A 12807-nucleotide genomic window follows, 5' to 3' on the forward strand; every position below is an offset into this window, starting at 1 on the left:
AGGTCACTAGGCCTCTTTCACAGACACCGTCAATCTTGAAAATATTTTTATAAAAACAACATATATCCAGCCCTCCCTCCCCCCAGCCATAGATTTGTCACTGTCTGCAGTCAAATGTAAAACTGAATCTAAAATGCTTCAAAAGTGTTGATGAACAAGCATAGCCTACCTTTAATTCATTTAGTTATATTATTTAAAATTCAACAAGATAAACATATCCAACAGTAACTATTCAATGAACATTTTCAGACACACTGTTTCACATTTCAATCGAGTACTTCCGTTGAAAGCAGCCAACTTTATAAGTCAGCTGCTCCTTGCACAGCCCCGAGGCGCAGCTGGACACCCCACCATGTTTCCCGTTGTCTATATAAATCTTCCAGGCAAACCCGCTAATAATGGGACTCCATTATTACTTGAGGAATTTTTCAATGCGAAACTAATTACAATTTTATGACAGGCCAATGGCAAGGTAAGCATTGGTTGGGTGAATTATCATCAACCGAAGAATGTTTGGATTTCACGTTTAAAATGATAAGACGGCAGATTATATTGGATCATTAAGAGGCTATGTAGTAAATTAATTATTTAAAAACGAATAGTACTGTTTTTGGAAGTGATAAACAGAGATACTACTTTGTTTCTTGGGATTGAATAAAAGATGATGTTAAAGTTATTTTACGGTATTTAAACAAAAGTTTGGGTTTCGAAAAAAATTGTATTTAATGCTCAACCTTGGATGGGCTGTAACAGAAGCCTGTTTCAAGGGGCGTTTTTGCTCAAGTCCGCTCCACACTGGCGAAACTACATATAAAGACAATTTTCAGCTTTTCAGAATGCTCTCAGTGACGTTGATCCCCCCCTCCCTAGGAACAAAGGTGGGTCTTGATCAAAATCTTGGGGGGGGGGCTGTGGGACAAGTTAGCTAATAATTGACCAAATCGACAAGTTTATATAAAAAAAGGAAAAACAGAAAAAGCAGAATGAGAACGCCAGGAAATATATTGGGGGGGTGTGCCCCTGGTCCCCCTGAATCTGCCCCTGCCAAGAAGGGGTGTGAATTTACGAAAATGCAGGGGTAAGGAGCAAGATATATTCATCAAAATCAGTAAGGAGGCAATTTTGCCGTTTTTTCAGGTTTTCGGAATAAAATACCCCAAAAAATCATATTTCTAAATGTAGGGGACAAATTTAGGAGATGGCAAATGCCCCCTTGATACCCCTGCCGAACAAGTTAACTAAAAGAATAGTTCTAATGCGAGCGCATAAAGTATATTTATTTGGTTGCGGTACCCCAGCAAAACCTGTATTTGGGGGATCTTGGTCCCCTCTCCAGAAACGAAAACTGCACAAAAATACATATTTTTCCAAACAGAACGTCTTCTTGTTTTCATTTCTTGATATTTGGGTTAAGTTATAGGGTATCATAAAAGCCTTCCTATAAATGGTATATGTTTCCAAGCAAACCCATAAAGATCTTGAGTTACCCCTCCACTCCAAGGATGAAAATTAAATAAGAGTGTATAGTTTGCACAGTGTTCGAAATAGCATCTCTTGGTGCTTTCTTTTCCTTACATTATGGATAGGTTAGGCGCCACACACCCTTCCAGAAATGCAGTGGGCCATAGCTATATCATTTATTTTTTTTTCAAAAAAATGGCCGCACAGATATTCACAATAATTTTGTAATTAAATGGATCAATTACAGGGAATCGTATCTATCTCGTCCCATTTTTAGTCAAATGATATTCCTGCTTCGTTCGATTGAGAAAGCACGACTAAATATTATATGGACTAACATAATACCTTCATGGTGGTCTTTATTGGAGATTAAATAAAAAAACAAGTTTTCTTAACGGAAAGTAAGGAGCGACATTAAAACTTAAAACGAACAGAAATTACTGCGTATATGAAAGGGGGGATGCTTCCTCATCAACATCCCGCTCTTTACGCTAAAGTTTGACTCTTTCTCTTAACTCTACTTTTTAAAACAGTAAAAAATTTTAGCGTAAAGAGCGGGGCGTTGATGAGGAAGCGTCGCCTTTCATATACGCAGTAATTTCTGCTCATTTTAAGTTTTAATATCACTCCTTGCTTTCCGTTAAAAAAACTTGTTTTTCTTTTAATTAATTTCTGAACGTTTTTGAATCAATGTATGTTTTGATTTTGGCTCTCCGCAGATGAATAGTTAAAACGAAATTTGCATATTTTTTTTGCTAAATGGCTTCCTCATAGTTTTGATCGAATGATTTAAAAAAAAGTGGGGGAGGAGGCCTAGTTGCCCTCCGATTTTTTGGTTACTTAAAAAGGCAACAGGAACTATAAATTTTTTTACGAATGTTTTAATTAGTAAAATAAATACGTAACTTACAAATTAGCTTACGTGACGAACTTCTCTATTCTCATGTTTTTATTACGTATATGAAGGGGTTAACCCCCTCCCCAGTAACTTGCTCTTTATACTAAAGCTTAAATTTTATCCCAATTTCTTAAGAATGACCCCGGAATCACAAAAGCCGCAGAATAAATAGTTGAAATTATTAAAAATACTTTTGCATAAAGAGCGAGGTATTAGGAGGAGGTGAGCCCATCATATGCGTAATAATTTCTGTTCGCTTTAAGTTTTAATGCTTCTCCTTACTTTCTGTTGAAAAAGCTTTTTCATATTCATTTTTTCATTTTTTTTTTAAATAATGCTAGAAAATCCTGCATTCCCTTCATGAAAATTTTCTTCCCCCGTGACAAATTCCTCCAAGGAAAGTTCCCCCAGCATATCCCCCTCTTCTCAACCCCACACCCCAACCTAAAACTCCCCCTGAAAACGTCTGCACACTCCCAAATAACCATTACTATATGGCCAAACCCTTTTTTTTGGCCAAACCCTTTTTGGCCAAAAAAAAATAAACACGGGAGTATTGATTGGTGAGGGTTAGTAGCCTAACATAGCGTGATTCGTTTATCGCTTATAGTGTATAATTTTTTTTGGCAAGAGAAGGCCAAAACAGGATAGAGGACTCTGTTGGAGGGGGAGCTTGGAATTTTATTTTGGTTATTTATATTAAATGTAACTTGGCACATGATATTATTATTAAAAAAAAGTTTTATTGTTTTATTTATAAATAAATAAAATAACTTGTTTTTATTCAACTGAAAGTAAAGAGCAACAATCAATCTTAAAAAAACATAAATTGTTCCACATATGAGGGGGACTGCCCCCTCATTAACCCCAAGCTTATCACAGTGTTTATTTACTGTTTATTTTTTTATTTATTCTAATTCAAAATCCCTTGTGTTTCAGCAGCCGGTCTTAAGGAATCAGGACAGAAATCCTTAACTTTAGCGTAAAGAGCGAGGGGTTGACGAGGGGCAACCCCCTCATATATGAGATAATTTCTGGTTGCTTTAGGTTTAATGTTGCTTCTGACTTTTAGTAGAAAAGGCTAGTATTTTTTGTTAGCCTCTCATCGTTTTTGTTTTTTTTTTCAAATCATACCCTGGCCTAAACCAATTAAAATAATGTCGGCACACAACCTTATCAATCCCCGATGTCTTGCTGTTAAATTGTATAGGACTATTTCAGTAAGTGCAAATCAATTTTTAGCGTACCGCTTTTTCAGTTTTTCTGTTTAAGAATTAAAATGTTGGATTGTAATTAAAACTTGGACAAAATTTGAATATTTAGTCAAATTTTCGATGAACAGTAGCTTTTTTGAACAAGTTCGTAATGATATTTTTACTTGAGAGCATCGGATAAATAAAGAGGGTTATTGTTGTTCTTATGAGTAAAAATTCGGCAGGGCTATTGATTTTCTACGCGGCTGATATCATTGCGACTTGTACAGCGGGGTTCTCTGATTACTAGATACAAATGTTCAAATACGTTGAAGCATTTTGTATAAATAGGAAAAAACGAATATTGCAATTCAAAATTGCTGAAATCAAAGATCTTAGTAGCACTTGTCCCCCCCCTCCAAAAAATATCCTTATGAGGCTCATTTTCCCCACCCTGCCTTTTCCAACTCTGTGCCTGTAGGCATGTAAATATAATATTTTACACTATACAGAAAAAGTATTTTTGCACAGTAACCTCTTTCCCCCTTAGCTCCGATGGTAAAGGCGGAGACTTAGAATATTCCTGGGGATCAAGAGAGATTGATTATACATCAATTTCAACCACTTCCCTTCCTCAAAGTCAAAGCTCGACTAGAGTTGGTATACTAAGCTTTATTATGTACTCTTTCAGCAGTGTCCCCTCACAGCCTGTAAAGTGACCCACAGTCCCTCCTTCACAATAATTGACGTGCGCTTAAGAATTACTGTGTATAATTTTTTGAAATATGAAGCAAATCAGTTTAGCTAGGTTGAAGCAAATTAAACAAAAAACAAGTTGTTTTTTTTTAACTGAAAGTAAGAAGAGACACTAAAACATAAAACGAACAGAAATTATTTCGTATATAAAAGGGGCTGTTCCCTCATCAACGGCTCACTCTTTACGCTAAAGTTTGACTCCTTGTCACAACTCTACTTTTTAAAACAATAAAATCTTTAGCGTAAAGAGTGGGGGCCCCCTCCCATACCCTATTTTTCCCCGAAGTTATCTGATCAAGATTTTGAAATAGCCATTTTGTTCTGTATAGATAAAATATTAAACTATTATGTCTTTAGGTGTAAAAGGACCTCCCACAGTCCATGGGGAGATGCATTTAAGTTATGAAATTCGCCCATTGTTTACGTACAGTACTTGTTATTGCGAAATATACAGACATTTTTGGGGGGTTTGTGTGGTTGGGATGGATTTCTATGGGGAGAATCTTCCTTGAGAAAGGAAATTTCTGGGGGTTGAATATTCCAGGGGATATTGTTATATTGGGAGATTAGACAGAATTACTATACGAAATTCTTTTTAATTCATTCTCTTTGCCAAGTTTTTCATGTGGAGATCTTCCAATGGAATTATCAAGGGGCTTTTTTCCGAATATTTTATTTTCTGGGAAATAATTTCCACGGAAGGGGTATTTCAGGACTCATCGAGAAACCGATGACCCCCCAGAATCACCGGGGGAAGGCCCACGAGTTATGAAATATTGTTTAAATACGGTGTTTGTTATAGAGAGGTATACCGACATTTTTCAGGGGGGGGGATAGATTTTCTGGGATGAATTTTCTAATACCAATTTGTACTAACAATAATATCTACAAATAATTTTACGGAAAGAATTTCCTATTGGGATGGACGTTTCCGTGGGTTGAACTTTCCAGGGGAAATTTTACACGGAGGAAATTTGCCAGATTTCGTATACAAGTTTCGTTTTTATTGTTTTATATTCTCGTTGGCGACACCATTTTACATGTAGAAATGCTATGGAGGAATCATCCGGAGAAATTCACAAAAAATTTCCCACGGGAGAAAATTTCCATTAGGAAATTATCACCAGGAGAAATTCTCCACCCTGAAACTTTCTGCGGGAGAAACTTTTCGTCGAGGTGGGGGTGGGGATTTTCAGTAAAAAAATTCACAGAGGGGGATTCTCCCATGACCTTAAAAAGTATCAGAAATTAAATAAAAACAAGTCTTTTTTTATGAAAGTATGCTAGGGAGTATTTTTCAGGCGGAATCGTAAGCAACAAATTTTCTGGGCAATTCGCAGCGAGGATGGAATTTTCTGGGGGTAATTTCCCGATGGAAAAATTTTATATGGGAAGGATTTTCTAAGGATGAATTTTACGTGGATATATTTTCCACGTTGCGGGGGATTTCCTGGGTTTATTGGAAAAACGGTCAGAAATTAAATTTAAAATAAACAAGTTTTTTTTCTACTGAAAGTAAGGAGCAACATTAAAAGTTAAAAGGAACAGAAATATTCCGTATGTGAGGAATTCTCTTCAATATTCTGTTCTTTACGTTAAAGTTCGAAGTTTTGTCTCAATTTTTTTACAGAACAATCCCTTAAACACGAGGGCTGAGTAATTAATATTATAACCTTCTTTAAAAGTTCTTAAGAAACTTTAGCGTGAATAGAGATGTATTGAAGAGGGGGTAGCTTACCTCATATGCGGAGCAATTTCTTTTCATTTCAGTTTTAATGTTGTTCCTTACTTTCAGTAGAATTAATTTCATAGTAAGAGTAAACAATGAAGCATGTGTAACAAAGAAACGGACACGCCTTTGCCCTACCGCGTTGGCTTCAGTAGACTTAGTTCTGCGATGGATTGCCTGTAATAGCGTTCGTAATTGATCGCCGCAATTGAAGCACTTTTAGTGGGTATAGCCCTCTCTGGTAGCAGATGGTTAAAAAGGGGCAGGGAAGGAGGATAAGAGAATCATTTTTAGCTGTATATGACGTGACGTATGGTATTAGCATTCTTAACTACCTCTTTTTTATGTAAGAATGCTAAACTTAAAGTTGTCTATCGCATTATTGTCATTTTTGCCTTTTTGGGACAATGTTTTCCTTTTGTGGCAGAAATTTTAGTAAAAGGTCAAGAGGAGATGGGATTGGTTTTGAAAGGGTGGGGAAGGGAAAGCGCTAAAAGCAGAGACTCAATACTAAAGATACAATAGGTCATTATCAACATTACCAAGCTGCTCCAAGTGTTTTTGGCGACTAGGGGCAGTTCATATCATATTTTTTGGATCAGGAGCCTGAGTCACCTTTTAAGTGTCTTTGGGATGTAGAACCCACAATAAAAAGCTTAGGATGTTGTTACAGATTCCCAAAACATCCACTTTCAGCATAATAAAGTATGATTAAATGCAATATAGCAAGCCTCAGTCCCCTCAAGGAAGCTAAAATTTAGTGCCAATTGCCAATGACGAAAAATATGTAAATCTTTGAAAAAGTCCAGGTTGTCAGAAATTTATATGCTCATTGAGCTTAGGATTAAATTTTATCTTGAAAAAAATTGAAAACCTTAAACATCCCTTCGAAACAAACCCCTCGAAAATGGAGTCGGATTGAAGCAAAAATTGTTCATTGACGAACTATAATTGATCTCCAAAGATTACTGAATGTAAAAATTAACTAATAATTCTCATGTCCTGCCGAATTTTACTGATTACTTGGTTTCTAGCAGTGGATAAAACCACGGGAACCAATATGTATCTCATTTTTGATAAATTCAATTTATTATATATTAAATTGTATTATATTATATTATATAAATCCTATTTGATTCATGGGTAGTTTTATAGGTAGAACTGACGTATATCTTTTTTCTTTTTCTTTTCTTTTTTTTTCTTCGGTGCTAGCGGGATATTGGAATGTCATAGAGAAATGTTTAAGGGCTCTTTTAAAAGCTAATTTTTTAAATGTAAGCGATCGAATTGATATCGTCATCATGAAATGCCTTATGGCACCCATAAAGATAATTTTGTATTACATTTATTTGCGTGCTATTGAAAGGGTGGGCGGGGCACTGGAACATCATAGAGAGCTGATTAAGGGATCAACTGTAGCTAATTTCTAGCTAACGTCTTCATAAAATGCCGTATATGACATATAAAGTGCATTTTGTGTATCATTTCTGGAATAGGAAGCCCTGGAAGAATGAAAGGGGTAAAATCATACTCCACATGGCTGAAAACCTTAGTCCCTATATTTACAATCCCTTTTTCTCAATATTCAACCTCCAAGTCCCCTTAATTAGATTCATAAGTCGTTTATTGACTAACCGAACTAGAAGGCTACTGAACCCTGATAGAAAGTTGTTGAAGGGATAATTTAAAGCCTATTATTGTATGTAACCGTTTTTTATAAATTTGTCATGATAACACTATCGCAAAATACCGAAAAAGTGTACTTTGTGTAGTTATTCCATTGATTTCAAAAATATAGTTCAAAGTGGCCGTTTCCAATGAAAAGACTAAAATAAATAACCTTTCAATATCTAAACAGATGCAAATTAGGGGGAATACAGCCAGCCCCTTAAGGGCACCTGCAGAAAATTTTCAAATGAAGTGGTAAGACACCAGATTAGCAGCAGTAGGGGGGGGGGGGCACGGGAATATATTTAGGGTAAATTTTGTTATGATTAAGTTTATTTTTAAATATATTTAGAAAAAAAACTTTCTCAAGCAAAAATAGCTACGAACTTTGCATGTAAAATTAAACGAAACCCAGCAAATTTGAAACAGCAAGGATTCCTGGCAAAGGGATCTAGTACTCCTACTACTAACAAATCACTACAGCACCAACCTGCATAAGGCCAACACTACTAAGTACGCAACGCTCACCTCTTCACATCCTTCCAGGAAGTTTTCTTGTCCCTTAAATCTCTCCTTACCTCATTCCACTCCATTCAGGGGCAACCTGCTTTTGTTGGGCCTTGGATAGTTACCCAACAAGGACGATCTAGGGCAATCTGTCATCCTTCATCCTCAAAACGAGTCCTAGTCATCCCGACCCTTCTCTCATTATAGCCCTGTAGAGTGGGGTTGACCCACATTTTATGCACAACTTTCTGTTTGAGATACAGTCAGTCAGTTGGGTACCCGAAACGATCTGCAGGCAACTTCTCTGGAAAACATCTAGCAAAATCTCCTCTGTTCGGAGCACCCAAGGTTCAGAACCATATGTAACCAGTGTCATCGCCGCAGCTTTCAATATTCTAATTTTAGTTGTTATTAGTATTATGCATTATTATACAACTAGTCTTAACCCACTAAGTCAGAGGCCTAGAGTAAAAGAAAATTTGTCTCAAACTAAAATTACGGAAATATTAGTTGCTTCCAAAGATTGCAACAAACAAATAAGCGTTCAAATGGGGATAAATCCATGTAAGGAAAAAAAGATTGTAATGGGTGTAGACTATTCTCTGCCTTAAAATAGGCTACAGAAGGAGTAGAGATAAGAACTTAAACAAAAGCTTCCAATGGGATATTATGAGCTCTGATATTTTTTCTGGAAGCTACACTTATCTGCCCTATATCAACAGATTCACAAGATCTCACTAACCCCTAAAATGGGGTTTGGTCAAGATCTCTAAATTTCTAAGGGCACAAACTCAAAACTCTCAGTACCTGCATAGATACCACCTATTGGTTTTGCAATAGTCGCTTAATGAATATATACCTCTTATAAATCTATATTATATTACCTAATAAATATATACTTCTTTAACAACAGGACAATGCTCCACATCGCACTGAAATCTCTTTTTTCTTCTTACAATCCAGTTGTCAGATTGACCCTCTTTCTTTCGATACTGCAATTCAGCTGCCACCAAAAGCAAATAATCTTCTTGAAAATAAGTTTATTCGATTCATCACATGATAGAACCCTACCATAGAAGTTTCATGTTCCAATGTACAAAATATGAGTTGTTGTTGTTTTTTTCCAGACGAAAGGCCGTAGATGCATGTTTATTTCTTTTTTTCCCGGGGTGATCGTATCAAACCGAAGGTCCTACGCAGGTGGGAGAGAGCGCAATCAAGCGTAAATTAAAAGGACGTTTTTAAGTGTGCGTGAAGATTGTGCCACGGGAAAGTGTATTTTTCTGCTAATCTATAGCACCAAACTACTACTTTGTCCCGAAAAGGACCAATGCGCGATTAATTTAAAATTATGAGCTGCTAATGGGTTCAAAAGTGTAAAAAACTACATTTATACTTCTCAGTTTCAGAGGAGGCAATACCGCATGGTGGCAGTGCTGGATTTAACTAACCTGGTTCAATTTTTTTTTGTGAAATTATGTTTGGTTGTGTTTTGATGTGTTCCAGCCATCATGGAGGGTGGGGGAGTCCATAATAGGCTGGGGTGGGGAAGATGCCCAAAAGATCACATTTAAATTCCCAAACTGCTAACCCTCCAATAGCCTTCAGTGTAGGCAAACGTAGGGGGGGGACAGGAATAACTTAAAATATGTGTCTATGCAACATAAAATATTACATTCCCATGCCTACCATACAGAGGTAGAAAATATGAGGTGGGCAATGATACGCCCTGTCGAGAAATTTCTTGGGGAAGGGGATGGCAAAGTGCTACTAGGCAGTTTGTTTTCAATAATTTTAGATGATAATATTTCTATTTATAATAAACATTTCAATATATATAAATATGCGTATGTAACGTATTTATCTTTCAGAGAATCCTATTGTGGAGGTTGTGATGGCTTCAGCCACGTAAAAGATCAAAAGTCACAGAGAATTTCCATCCATATTTGTGGTTTTTGTCCACCCAAAAACATTCGGTTGAAATATCAATAGGACTTACTCAACTAAAATACAATTGATCGCAAATTTTTAAAGTATATTCAAATTTTATCCAAAATTTAAATTGTAATCCAACATTTTAATTCTTAAGCAAAAGAACTGAAAAGTACGTCGGTACTAATCACTTTTCATTTATTGATGTATACATTTTAACAGCAATAAACCAGGGATTAAACGTATCAATACCCCAAATTGTACCTTGGTTAGGCCTGGCCAAGGTTTGAAAAAAAAAGAAATTCATTTAAAAATACTACTTTTTTCAACTGAAAATAAGGATTAGTTTTGAAACACGGGCAGTTGAATGGGAAAAAAGAAGTTTTTCAAAATACTAAAAAACTCTAGCTTAATGAGCAAGGAGTTGAGGAGTGGGCAGAACCCCCTTCCTTATATACAGAGTAATTTCAGTTTGTTTTAACTTCAAAATTTGCTCCTTAATTTTAGTTGAGAAATCTTTTTTATTTCTTTAATTACAATTCAATAAACGGCATGGTTTTGGCAAAGAAGATACTTTTGCGAAAACACGGTCGATATGGCAACCCTCTCTGTTTGGTCTTTCATGGTAGCAAAGCTTAGAGAAATATTATTGTAAGATAATGAAAGAACTATGTGAAGTAGACTGAAAGTATTTAAAAATTAAAGAAGTAAAGTAATTACAATAACTAAACAAAAAAAAGCGTATTTATGAAAAATAAAATAGGAACTCCTATTACCATTCAGTTTTAATGAGCAATGTCAAAGTTTTGGATAGACATTATGGAACAATTTTAGAAATTAGTTATCAAATACCGAAATATTTAACACCTTCAGATTATGCATTTCTAAAACGTGAAACATTTTCAAAGCGGTTTGTTCAAATTAAAGCATTTAATAAAGACTAAGAAAATCAAATCAGAAATTTGAATGCTGATCGTTATTGAGAAAATTACTTTTCATAGTAAAGAAATAGATCAATATATTCACTCCCGGTAAAAAAAAATAAAAAAATAATGATATAACGCAAAAGCAAGTATCATTTCTGTGGGGAAAATACTGAATTGAAAATTTCTTATTATAGTCACCTCGGATGACTCATGGGTAGGCTACTCGTACATGCTATAATTAACGCCCTATTTTTTATCAAGAATAACCTTTTCTAAGTTCTTTTCCTTCTTTTTCTAAAATTACGTGAACTTTCTTATATACTAATAATTTGAGATGTTTAACTTCAAATTCAAAATTACAGTCTAAGAATATCTGGAGAGGGCTCATTCAAATGGAAATTAAAATTTTGATTTCCTTTTAAAGTAACCAAAAATACCGAAGGGCAACTAGCCGCCTCCCAAAATCACGTTTTCCCCAAAATTGTCCAATCAATAGATAGCCATTCTATTCTATTCAGAAAAGTTTAAAGATCCAGTAAATATGCTTTTGGGGATAAAATGATAACCCACAGCCACTGGCAATAAGTCTTTAAGTCACAAAATTTGCCAATTATTTACGTGTAGTATATTTTATTGGGAAACATGCAGACATTTTTTGAAGGGGAGGTTTTTCTCCTGGATGGATTTCTCACAGAAAGAATTTTCTGTAAGGAGAAAATTTTCCAAGGGGTGAGATTTCCAGAGTATATTCTACACTGGGGAAATTTGCCAGAATATTTGCATGTAACTGTTTTTATTTGTTGCTCTTTCCCTTTGCGAATCAATTTTACATGTGAAGAAGTTAAGGGGAAATTTTCCCGGGAAGATTTTCACCAGGTTGGGATTGTCTAGAAGATCTTACCATAGGGGGAAGGGAAGGATTTTTCGCGGTAAAAACTCTTCAAGAGAGAGTGTTCCGCAGAGTAAATTATCCAGGGGGAATTCTCTGCTTGAGTAACTTTTAACTAGGGAGAGGAAGGGGGGTTCTTAAAACATATCTACAGAGGCGAGAATAAAACTGTCAAAGGGGAATTTTCCTGGTGGAAGAAGAGTATTTTTCGTGGGAAAAATTTTCTATGCAGTTATTTTCCATGGAAGGAAGGAATTTCCCATGGAGGGGGAGCTAAATCTCCCACCATTATTTAAAAAACGATCAGAAATTAATTAAAAAACAAGTTTTTCAACTGAAAGCAGGGAACAACATTAAAACTTAAAAATTCAATATTGGTAAGGAACGCTATTTATTACTTGCCATTTATTACTGTGAAGAATCCTAAGCAATTTTTCTACTCCGACCAAATCTCATAGAAAAGAGATTTGTGAAAAAATAGTTCAGGGTCATTCCGCTACAAATTTGAACTCGTATTGGTCATTTAAGGGTTAAATCTAATCGGTACGCTTCCAACCATATTAGTACTCAAATTTTGTTCATGGGTTTTGCTTGCTCTCTTTCCTTTGGTTTCCTCATAATTACTTTATAGTCTAAATTTCCAGGAAGGAATGACCCACCTACCCATCCCCTTGCGGGCATCAAAGTCCATTCATGAAAAATTACTGCTGCAGGAAACTCCGCAATGAAAAATTCCTTTTTTGTAACTAACACCCCCCGAAAATTCTAACAGGACAATTCCCTCTTGACTGAAAATTCATCCCATGAAAAAATACTCCCAGACAGTTCTATCTCCGCTGAAAAATTCT

At 35.7% G+C, this 12807-nt stretch overlaps 1 protein-coding gene across 2 annotated transcripts in view; it reads right to left on the minus strand.

Moving 5' to 3' along the window:
* LOC136030515 (POU domain, class 6, transcription factor 2-like) overlaps positions 1-12807 on the minus strand; it is a 103153-nt gene that overhangs the window by 75198 nt on the left and 15148 nt on the right. The window contains exon 1 of one of the 2 annotated variants that reach the window (XM_065709542.1): positions 170-301. The exons of the other annotated variant lie outside the window; for it this stretch is intronic. The gene's annotated coding sequence lies outside the window, so the exon portion shown is untranslated. Of the gene's footprint in view, positions 1-169; positions 302-12807 lie in introns of those variants that run through there. 2 annotated transcript variants of the gene reach the window in all.

Source organism: Artemia franciscana, chromosome 8, assembly GCF_032884065.1.
Source record: "Artemia franciscana chromosome 8, ASM3288406v1, whole genome shotgun sequence".
In the NCBI taxonomy this organism is placed as follows: domain Eukaryota; kingdom Metazoa; phylum Arthropoda; class Branchiopoda; order Anostraca; family Artemiidae; genus Artemia; species Artemia franciscana.